The following is a 10,003-nucleotide window of genomic DNA, read 5'->3' as shown; positions in this document are numbered from 1 at the left end:
GGGGATGTGTAGGCATGTTATGTTGTCCATGTGATCCATGGGGACGTGTAGGCAGGTCTCTTCGGAGGCATGACCATGCATTTTCCAATTCTATATTTGCCTCAATGGATGGTGCCAGATCACACTAGATTACCCAAATGTTGGTGGAATGAATGAACAAGTTCCAATAATTACCTCTGTCCAATGGTTGCAACCAAAGGGGAACTGAAATGATACCCCCATCCACACGCCTTCCCTCAAGGACTTCAAATACACTAGCTTCAGAGTGCCCCAGATGGGCATAGAACCAAACCTGAAACATTTACCCAGAAAAGGCAGCCTTTAGACATGGCTGTTGATCTTCTATTACTCCTCGACTATTGAATGACCTATGGCACCTGTTATGGAATTTCCAGAGCTGCCCTGCTCTGAAGGAATCATGCTAGTGAAGGTGTTGGGCTTCAAGACATTTTGGGAGCCCTTCCTTTCAAATCTCTGAGTCCATTTATAAATCTTTTCTCCTCTGCCCCCCACTCCTAGCGGCGACTACACACACACCAGCTTTGTTATTTTTTCTTAATCCCAAACAGCAGCATATTCTGGCTTGGGCACCGTACTTTTTCAGTGAAAATTGTTTTGATTTATGTCTTAATATTTTCAATAAATATCTTCAAAGAAAGAGTCTTTCTTATACTGAAAGAACGTTAGAAACAGAGCATTTCGTTGTGTCAAGCACTGTTCTGGGGGACAAAATTAATTATTCTAGCAACCCTTTAAGGCAGTTCCTACATTTTTCCAATTGTACGCACAGGGAACTGACCTGGGAGGGGTTTTATCAAGGTTCCAGGTTCAGGATTTGAACCATGCCAATGGCTCCAAAGTTGGCTTTTGAGGATTGCACCAGGTTGGTTTTCTTGATTACCTTGAAAATGATTTCAGAATGATGTTCCTACAGCTGCTATGAGCCACAGTAGCATCTCAGCAATTACTCTACGGCTTACCAAGGTTTCAGAGCTTCTCCACCTGATACCTATAGAGACTCTGGCACAGGGTAGAGCACAAACCAGGAATATGCTTCGTGAAGGTGCTTTGTTTTTGACCTTCTTTATTACATTTCAGAATGGATTTTTTTCACTCTGTTTCTCTGTTTTCATGGGCTTTTCACCCACTGCTCCCACAGGGCTGATCCACCTCATGGATACTTTGTCTGTTTCAATTGCTTTGCTAATACATTTTATGCCTGTACCATCTCCATTGAGGGAAGTATTTTGGTGGCTTACCAAATATTTCTGTAATCTAACCGTCCCATTCCACACCTGCTGTTGTTGGAAAAATGGAGTGTCAGAAGGCATTTTCCCCCAAACATATCAGCTACATCATTTCCCTAGGTGGGCTTTATTACTTTCTCAGGTCTGACACTTGCTCTTTTGGTTGATACAGGGTGTAGCCTGTCACATAGGCATTCTTCTTGGTGGTGTTGAGGGAAGTCCAATGCAGCCGCAGGAGACAGCGGTCCATGAGGTCTAGTGTTGTGACCGTGTGCATCTGTGTGTGTGGGTGCACCTGTGTTCATGCGTCTCTCTTTCTCTGTGTATCTGTGCATGTGCATCTCTGTGTGTGGGTGCAGCTGTGTTCATGCGTCTCTCTTTCTCTGTGTATCTGTGCATGTGCATCTCTGTGTGTGGGTGCAGCTGTGTTCATGCGTCTCTCTTTCTCTGTGTATCTGTGCTTGTGCATCTGTGTGTGCCTCTGGGTGTCTTCATCTCTCTCTCTCTGTGTGTGTGCATCTCTCTCTGTGTCTGTGTATGCATCTGTGGGCATTTGCATCTCTGTGTGTGTCTGTGCGTATGGGGGGGTGTGTGTGTGTGCATCCATGTGCACATCTGGGGTCCCCTGCACTATTGGAAATGATGCTGTCATTCGCTATCTGTCTGACACTTTCCTTCTGCCAACCCACAGTCAATCCTCCTTTTATGTGACTCTGTTTTGTTCAGTCAGGTTCTGGAGAACTTTAAACATTGTCTTCTGATTAAGACTGATGATATATCAAGCCTTTGCTTATTCGTCCTTATTAAGACAATTTTCTGGTGGACTGTCTCACCACAAAAAGAAAAAAGGATCTCAAGGAGAATGAAGGCACTGCAAAGAGAATGTGGCTTCTTTTCTGACTCTGTTTCACCTTTCTCTCTCACTCCATGGCAGAAAGTACTCAGACCTCTCCGTGTTGGAAAGCCTGGGCATCAGAGTTTCATGGTTCTAATCCTTGTTTTCTCCCTGGATTTTTGTAATTCCAGAAAATCACTCCTTTTCAGAAGGGAGCTAGTCAGGCTGCTGTTCCTCTCCCATGAAATATCAATACAAGAGCCAAGGAAAGGATTGGTGGATTGAAGCTAGGAAGTGTCAGTTGTGTTTGTATTAGATGGTGGGTGATGGGAACTGAGGTTCTTGACCAGGGGCTTTGTGCACTTCTGTTCATATATACTCTACAAACACTTTAGAAATATTATGTACCCTTTTATGCATTTTTAGATTGACTTCTAAATAGTTTTGTTAGAATTTCAAATACTTACAAAGCAATTAAGTTCCAGGGTCTGTAACTATTAACACTTTAAAATATAATTTTTATTACTTTTATACAATGAAATCAAGATACCATAGAGATTTGATATCATCAGTTGATTAAAAGTCACATGGACATGTTTTTCATTAATTAGAAATATTACATGCTGTTTCTCCTTGAGCTCATAATTCCATTCTCTTTTTTGTAGAGAATTATATCTTAAAACAATGTTTTAAAGAGCAAAAGTCATTTATTGATTATGCTATCTTGTTTCTTTATAGTAAAAACATGCATATAGACTGATTTTTAAAAATTATTTTGACTAAAAAATGAAGTATTAAAATTCTTTGGAATTAATTATAATTGTTAGTGCAAAATTGATAAAAACTAAAATATTGATTTTATCAATTATTAAATATACAAAGCGTGTTATTGGAAATGCCTCTGTTAATTGATGGGTCTCTGATTTGTCTGTTTTCCCCCTTTTAGGTCATGTATTCATGTGTGCTATTACTTATTGCTAGAATGAGATCTATTTTAGCATCAACTGTATTCTTATTTTTGTTATAGATGTAAGTAGTGATGAATGCTGTTCAGGGAAGAAACTTGATGAAAACAGAAGTTGTTTCATAGGTGCTATGCACCTCTCTGAACTCCTTAATTAGAAGCTAAAAATTATGTAATTGATGTATTATCAAAGATAGATTATCATAATCAATTATTTAACATCTCAATCAAATCCTTCAATTTTGTTGAAAGCCAAGATGCAGAAAATATCTTGCAACAGGATTTCTTGCCTGATAATTAGAACCAATCGCTTTCCCAGTGTAGAGGATTAGAGCTGCTCCTTGTCTGGCAACTGTAAGGCTTCCCATCCCAGAGCAATGCACCCTTGCGAAGCTCCAGTGGGAGGGAGGCACAGGCGTGCTTTTGCCCTGTAAGTGGGAGAAGGCTTTGTAATGCACCTGATGGAAACGGAGAGCCACAGATTCCATTTCAAGGGAATAAATATTCAGAAAAACTACTTAAAAGTCAAGGGTTTGGGAATAAATTCTCTTATAAGTATCTATGCCTGTATACACCAAGGAACGTCTGTAGGTCATCGTGGTTGTATATCAAATATCTCAGAGTTATTAAAGAATACCAGTGCCTAGGTTTTACCCCTAAGGACACCAGTTTCCCTGTTTTGGGGTGGGGCCAGCATGTGAATATTTTAAAAATGCTCCCCAGTTGGTTTTAATGTACTTCTGAGGCTGAGAACCCCACTGCAGAGTCTAAGCTCTGTGAGGTCAAGGACCTGGCTCTGTGGTTCCAGTGTGCATCTTTGCTGACTCACACTGTCTCTGTTGGATAAGGAATGGGGAATCAAATCCTGAGGATCAGGAAACAGGTGTGTGCTAGGGATTCACACCTAAGGATCGGGAAGCTCATGGCCAGGTAAGTGGTCAGGACTCCGCGAACCCCAGGAGGTCAACAAGTCAAGTAGGAGGAGAGACGTCCGCGCTTGCAGCAGGACAGGAGTCTGGGGCATCCTAGACGCAAGGCCTTTGCTGCCCAAGGCTTTCTCAAGGGCCAGGCCAGCCAAGTCAGCTTGACCTGCAAAGAGCAGGCTGAGTAGTTGTCGAGTCCAAGTACAAGAAAGAAACCAGTTTCACTGGAGGAAGTGGTTCTCAGAAATTGCTAGGTAGGAAACTACCTTTTCATCTCTTGGTCCTAGAAAGGTCTTTATTCTGGGATGTGAGAAGTTTGTTACTAGTGATGTCAACTTTAGGTTTGAGATTTTCTGAGATTTCAAATATATTATCTGACTGCCCCCACAGAACACTTTAAATGAATGCATTAATCAAAAGGTTGTCTCCTCTGGCCTGATGCCGGGCTGGGCCTCTCCCATGGGGTTGTATGCAGCAGGGCTCTCCACGGAGGTGCTTCTCCTTGCTGCAGGGGACCCAGGCACGACAGTGCCCTGATGCAAGGGAGGCCCCATGCCTGGATCCATCCTCCTTGTCACTCCTCCACTCTTCATTGACAGATGGAATGCTCATCACTTCCCCACAAAAACCCAACTTCTTCTCTTGCCTTTCACTGAACACATCACTTTATAATATTAAATTGTGAATCTATTATTTATTTATTTGTTTATTATGAAATGTCTGTCCAGTTAAAATCCTAGCATCACAGGGCAAGGACTTGGTTCTGTTCATTGCTTGAACTGAACACATACCCAGGAGAGTGTGGGGTATGTAATAGGTGTGCACATGTTCCTGGAAGGAAGGAGGGAGACAAGAACGGAGGGAGGAGGGAACCTTTCTCTTGGGAATAGGTAGGGAGAGAGCTGCTTGGCACTGTGGGTGCCACGTTGCCATTGCTGGGTGGAGGAGGGACTCTCTGTTGGGAAGAGGAAGGAGATGCTTGCCTGACACTGTGGGTGCCAAGTTGCCATTGCTGTGTGCTGAGCCTCCTGCCCCAGGTATCTGTGTGTTGCGTTTCCTATTTAGAAGTAGCAGAACTGCACTGAGGGAATTTGTGGGAATCTTCTGTTTTCTTAAAGACTCCTTGCTCATCCTGGGGCAGGTGCACGTACAGTGCAGGCTTTTTGGCAGGGTGGGAAATGCTGAGGGTGGGAAGGGTCCCTACTGACCTCCTGAGGTGAGGCTCTCATTATCTGAAGACTCCTTCCTTCCTGCAGACACTTTTTAAAATCAATGCATAATAACTGTACATGTTTATAGACCACATGTCTATAGATATTTCGATACATCCATACAATGTGTACCCATGAAATAAGAGTATTTAGGATATCCATCACCTCAAACATTGATCATTTCCATGTTTTGGAAGCATTCCACATCTCTTCTAGCTATCCTGAAATATACAATAAATTAATGTTATCAGCAGTCACCCAGTGGCACTATTGAACATTAGAGTTTATTCTTCCCATCTAATGTACTTTTGCACCCATTAACCTCCCTCCTTTCTTCTCTTCTCCCTGCAACCTTCCCAGTGCCTGGGAACCACTATCCTTCTCTCTACCTCCCTGGATTCACTTCTTTGGCTTCTGCATATTAGTGGGAGTCTGTGGTATGCAGCCTTCTGCTCCTGACTTACTTCACATAACGTAGAACCCCCAGGCTCATTCATGTAGCCACACATGACAAGATCTCACTATTTTCCAGGCTGCATGGCACTCCACTGCGTATATGTGCCACATTTTCATTACCCCTTCATCTGTTGATGGACACCTAGGTAGATTCCATATCTTGGCTCTTGTGCATTTTGCTGTGATGAACACGGGGTGCAGGAATCCTTAAATAAGCTAATTTCCTGCAGATGCTTTGCTCCCCCGCTCATTCCCCGGTTCCCCACCTATCCCTGTCTTCCTCTCCGCGGCACATCCTAAGCAGCTTGAGCAGCCTGGACATTGGGAGAATCAGCCATGTGACTCATTGCTGTCATTTAGCTAATGCTCTATGGTATAACTATTGTGTGTCAGAGATTTTTTATGTTTGTTACCATCATGTTCTCGATACCCACCCAGGAAACCTGGCTTCAAGAAGACACCTTGCAAAGGCTTAGAAGAAGAGCAGGTTGCAAAAGTTAGCAGACTAATGATGCAGCATTAGGTGTTCCATTGTTTAAGGAGCCGCGTCCATTTCACTTGTTACCATTCCCAGGAACTGGCATGTACGTGTCATGACTCCTGTGACTGAGGGAGCGGCACACACCTGGAACCCCTGCAGTAAAGGGTCTGAGCCTCTGGGCACTGGTGAGTGGCTTCATTCACATTGTCTTGTGCCCAGAAACAGTTATGTCTGTGGAGTTTGCGTTTGCCCGTGCAAAGAAGCTGCCCTTTCAGGTTATAAAAAATTAACTCTTTGGCACCCCAAGGAAGGGATTGCTGGGGCTTTGTTATGGGTTGTAAGAAACCCAGTCAGAGCAGAAACTGGTGCTGGCATCAGGCCACAGGGAGCTCAGTCCTCAGGACCGTGTCACCCCAGGGAAGCTTTTGGTGTTGGGCATTCGCTGATTACCTGAGGGCTGCCTCAGAGCTGCCGCATTCACTTTCCACGTATTTTGACCTCTTTGATTTTCTACCTATTGCATATTTTTTTGAGCGAACTCTGAGGATAGGTAAGGACACAATTATCTAGTACTAATATTTAGTAGAAAAATCACACTTGTTCCATGACACAAGGCACCCAGGTGACACTACCTTGATTGCTTCAGAACAAATATCTGAAAAACAATTTTTCAAATGAATCAAATATGAAACACTTGATTAGACCTTTTCCTAGGTAACAACCTCTCTTGGAATCAGCGCGGGGCTTAGGAGGCCTCTCCAGCATCTATGGAATGAAAACACCTGGCACGCCGTGTTTCTGACACAGTTTGAATGAATGTCCTATGAAGTCCTGCCTGTGAGGTTAAGTACCTCTTTATGCATCAGCTCTGATATGGTTTGGCTATATCCCCACCCAAATCTTGTCTTGAATTGTAGCTCCCATAATTCCCTCATTCGGAGGGACCTAGTGAGAGATAATTGAATTATGGGGGTCGTTTCCCCCTTACTGTTCTCGTGGTGGTGAGTAATTCTCACAAGATCTGATGGTTTTTATAACAGGAAACCCCTTTTGCTTGGCTCTCATTCTCTTCTCTCGTCTGCCACCATGGGAGACGTGCCTTTCACCTTCTGCCATGAGTGTGAGGCCTCCCCAGCCACGTGGAACTCTGAGTCCATTAAACCTCTTTCTTTTGTAAATTGTCCAGTCTCAGATATGTCTTTATCAGCAGCGTGAAAACAGACTAATACAAATTCTAAAAGCCTATGCAGTACATGGTTATGTTTTCCAACTAATAATTGCATCTTGAAGGGATTTCCTTGTTATTTTTAAAACTGAGAGGATATTTTTATACCCAACATCCACAACGCTGGACCAAGGATTAAAGATCCTATTTCATGCTGAACCTCACCAGTCAATCATCATTTTCTTTTTATCAGCTTTCATGAAATAAAGTGCACGTACTTTACAATTCACTAATTTAAAGTGTCTAATTCAATGTCTTTCAGTAGTTTTGTTTTAAATGTATCATAAAATATATGGAACAAAATTTTCCATTCACCTATTTTTGTAGCATTAATTACATTCACAATGTTGTGCAGCCACCACCACTGTCTAGTTTCAAACTTTTTTTTTTAATCATCCCAAACAAAAATTCTCCATTCATTAAACAACAATTCCCCATTTCCCCCTCTCCCCAACCACTTCATAACCTCTGATGTGTTTTCGGTTTATGTGACTTGTCCTATTCTGGATATTTCACATAAGTGTGATCTACAATGTTTGTCTCCTTGTGACCAGCTTATTTCACTTGGCATAATGTCCTCAAGCTTCATCCATGTGGCAGCATGTGTCAGAACTTCATTGCTTTTCATGGCTGAATAATATTCCATTGTATGCATAGACCATGTTCTGTTGATCCATTCATCTGCTGATGGACTCTTGGCTTCTTCTACCTTTTGGCTACTGTGTGTAATGAACTGCAGTGAACATTGGTATGCAAGCATCTGAGTCAACCTTAATTTTTAAGGTCAGTAGTAATTAGTACAAGAGTAATAATCGAGGCTGCCCAATTTCAGGAGGACTGTCCCCTTCAGTTTCCTCCTCATTCTGTTGGCCCCTTCCATATCCTGGCAGTAGGACAGACACAATTTTCAAGCTCTCTGCTGAATATGCCCATCATCACCCCTGTGCCCTTATCAACCAGTTAGCATCAGATGCAAGAGGAAACTTATTTGCAAGATGAGAGAAGTCATAAAAATACAGAAGGGGCACCCAGTCATGTTCTCCCTGAAAGTTTCCTTAGAGAAAACTATTTTCTACCTGTCACTTCCTGAAACTAGATAGATCCTTACTTCAGTTTCCAAATGTCCTGGTTAGCTTTTTCTCACCTATAACATAATAATGGCTTTGGGGCAATCCCTTAGATGGTTGCAGTATGCTGCTGTGTAGTTCTTGATGTACAATACCAAGAGTTCACTAAATCATTGACTTCCAAACCACATACATCACTACTGGACCGGCTCTTAAAATGTATAGCTGCCCAGAGATCATTATAAGGTAGCACCCAGGAATCTGTGTGTGTATATATGTATATATATATATATATATATAATATCTATGATTATAATTATGTTGTATATTATATAATCATATATTTGCATATAATTATAAATATATAATATATGGTATATATTATAAATAAATATGAATATTACAGATACATTTTAAATTCCTTATCCGCAAGGCAGCAGGAACCTGTTCCAAAAAACCATGGCCTTTTACCAGCGAGAAGTCCATTGGAGGTGGTTGCAGTGAGATGAGAATTTAGTGAGGAAATTCTATGACAGTCTCCTTTCTGTCCCATGTTTCAGATTGGTTATTGAGCAAATGGCTCCTCAGTGCATACTTGGTGCATTCATCCTCTGGTTCTAGCACAGTTTATTCAGGTGAACTCTGATTGACAGGCTTTAGGTGCACAGCCCAGTGAGGAGCTTGGGAGGAACACAGAGCTCAGTCTGTCATCATTTCTCCTCTCCAGTAATGTGCACACATGACAGGCAGTGGCCAACGTCTGCCAGTCATCTGACACCAGGGTTGTTGTCAGGAAAGCAAAGGAATTGTTTAGAAACACTGGCAGCCATGGTTCCTGGAGGTGGAATGTGGTCCCATGGATAACCAAGGATAGCGGAATGTGACTCTGGAATCAGATGCCTCCAGACGTCTAGTTGGCTATTGCCACTTTCTTTTAGAATCAAAGACTGTGTTTGGGGAGACAGAAAAATAAGAAAACTTCTGGAAATTACCACTGGTAAAAATACCAGAGTTAAGGCTAGAAGTTCTAGATTTAAATTAAATTTCTGATGCAAATTAGCTATTCCGACTTATCTTCATTTGTTGATTCTGACTCTCAGACTGCATTTTAATCTCTTAGAGCCTCAGTTTCTCTCACCTGTAAAGTGGGCATAATTTTATCTGCCTCACACCAGGTACAAGCACATGGTAAAAACCAGAGGGATAAACTTGCAGAAGTGTTTGTAAATGTAAGATAAGGGGTTGTTTGTATCACCGATTGCCATGAGTGCTCTGTTTTGAGGATGGCACAGAGGGGGGCGTGTATATAAATCTCCTCAATTATTTTTAAGTGTGCAGATGCCTGTTCCCAGACACTTGTTCAGTAACCTCAAAACCAGAAGCATGTCTGTCTTTGGGTCAGTAATCTGTACCTTGAATCAGCAATCAGAGTGTCATGACAGAACAGTGTATCAACACCACTAGTCTATTTTTCTGGTTCATCAAAGTTCCTCATTAGTGTGAGTATCTGCCCTCTCCAGGGCAACTGCGGAAGTAGTTTTGGGGTTTGGTGGCCATTGTAAGCCAGTTTTTATGTGGCCATTATAGGCCTTCT

This window comes from Colobus angolensis, unplaced genomic scaffold, assembly GCF_000951035.1.
Source record: "Colobus angolensis palliatus isolate OR3802 unplaced genomic scaffold, Cang.pa_1.0 Scaffold53, whole genome shotgun sequence".
Lineage (NCBI taxonomy): Eukaryota > Metazoa > Chordata > Mammalia > Primates > Cercopithecidae > Colobus > Colobus angolensis.
This window is presented reverse-complemented; position numbering follows the sequence as displayed.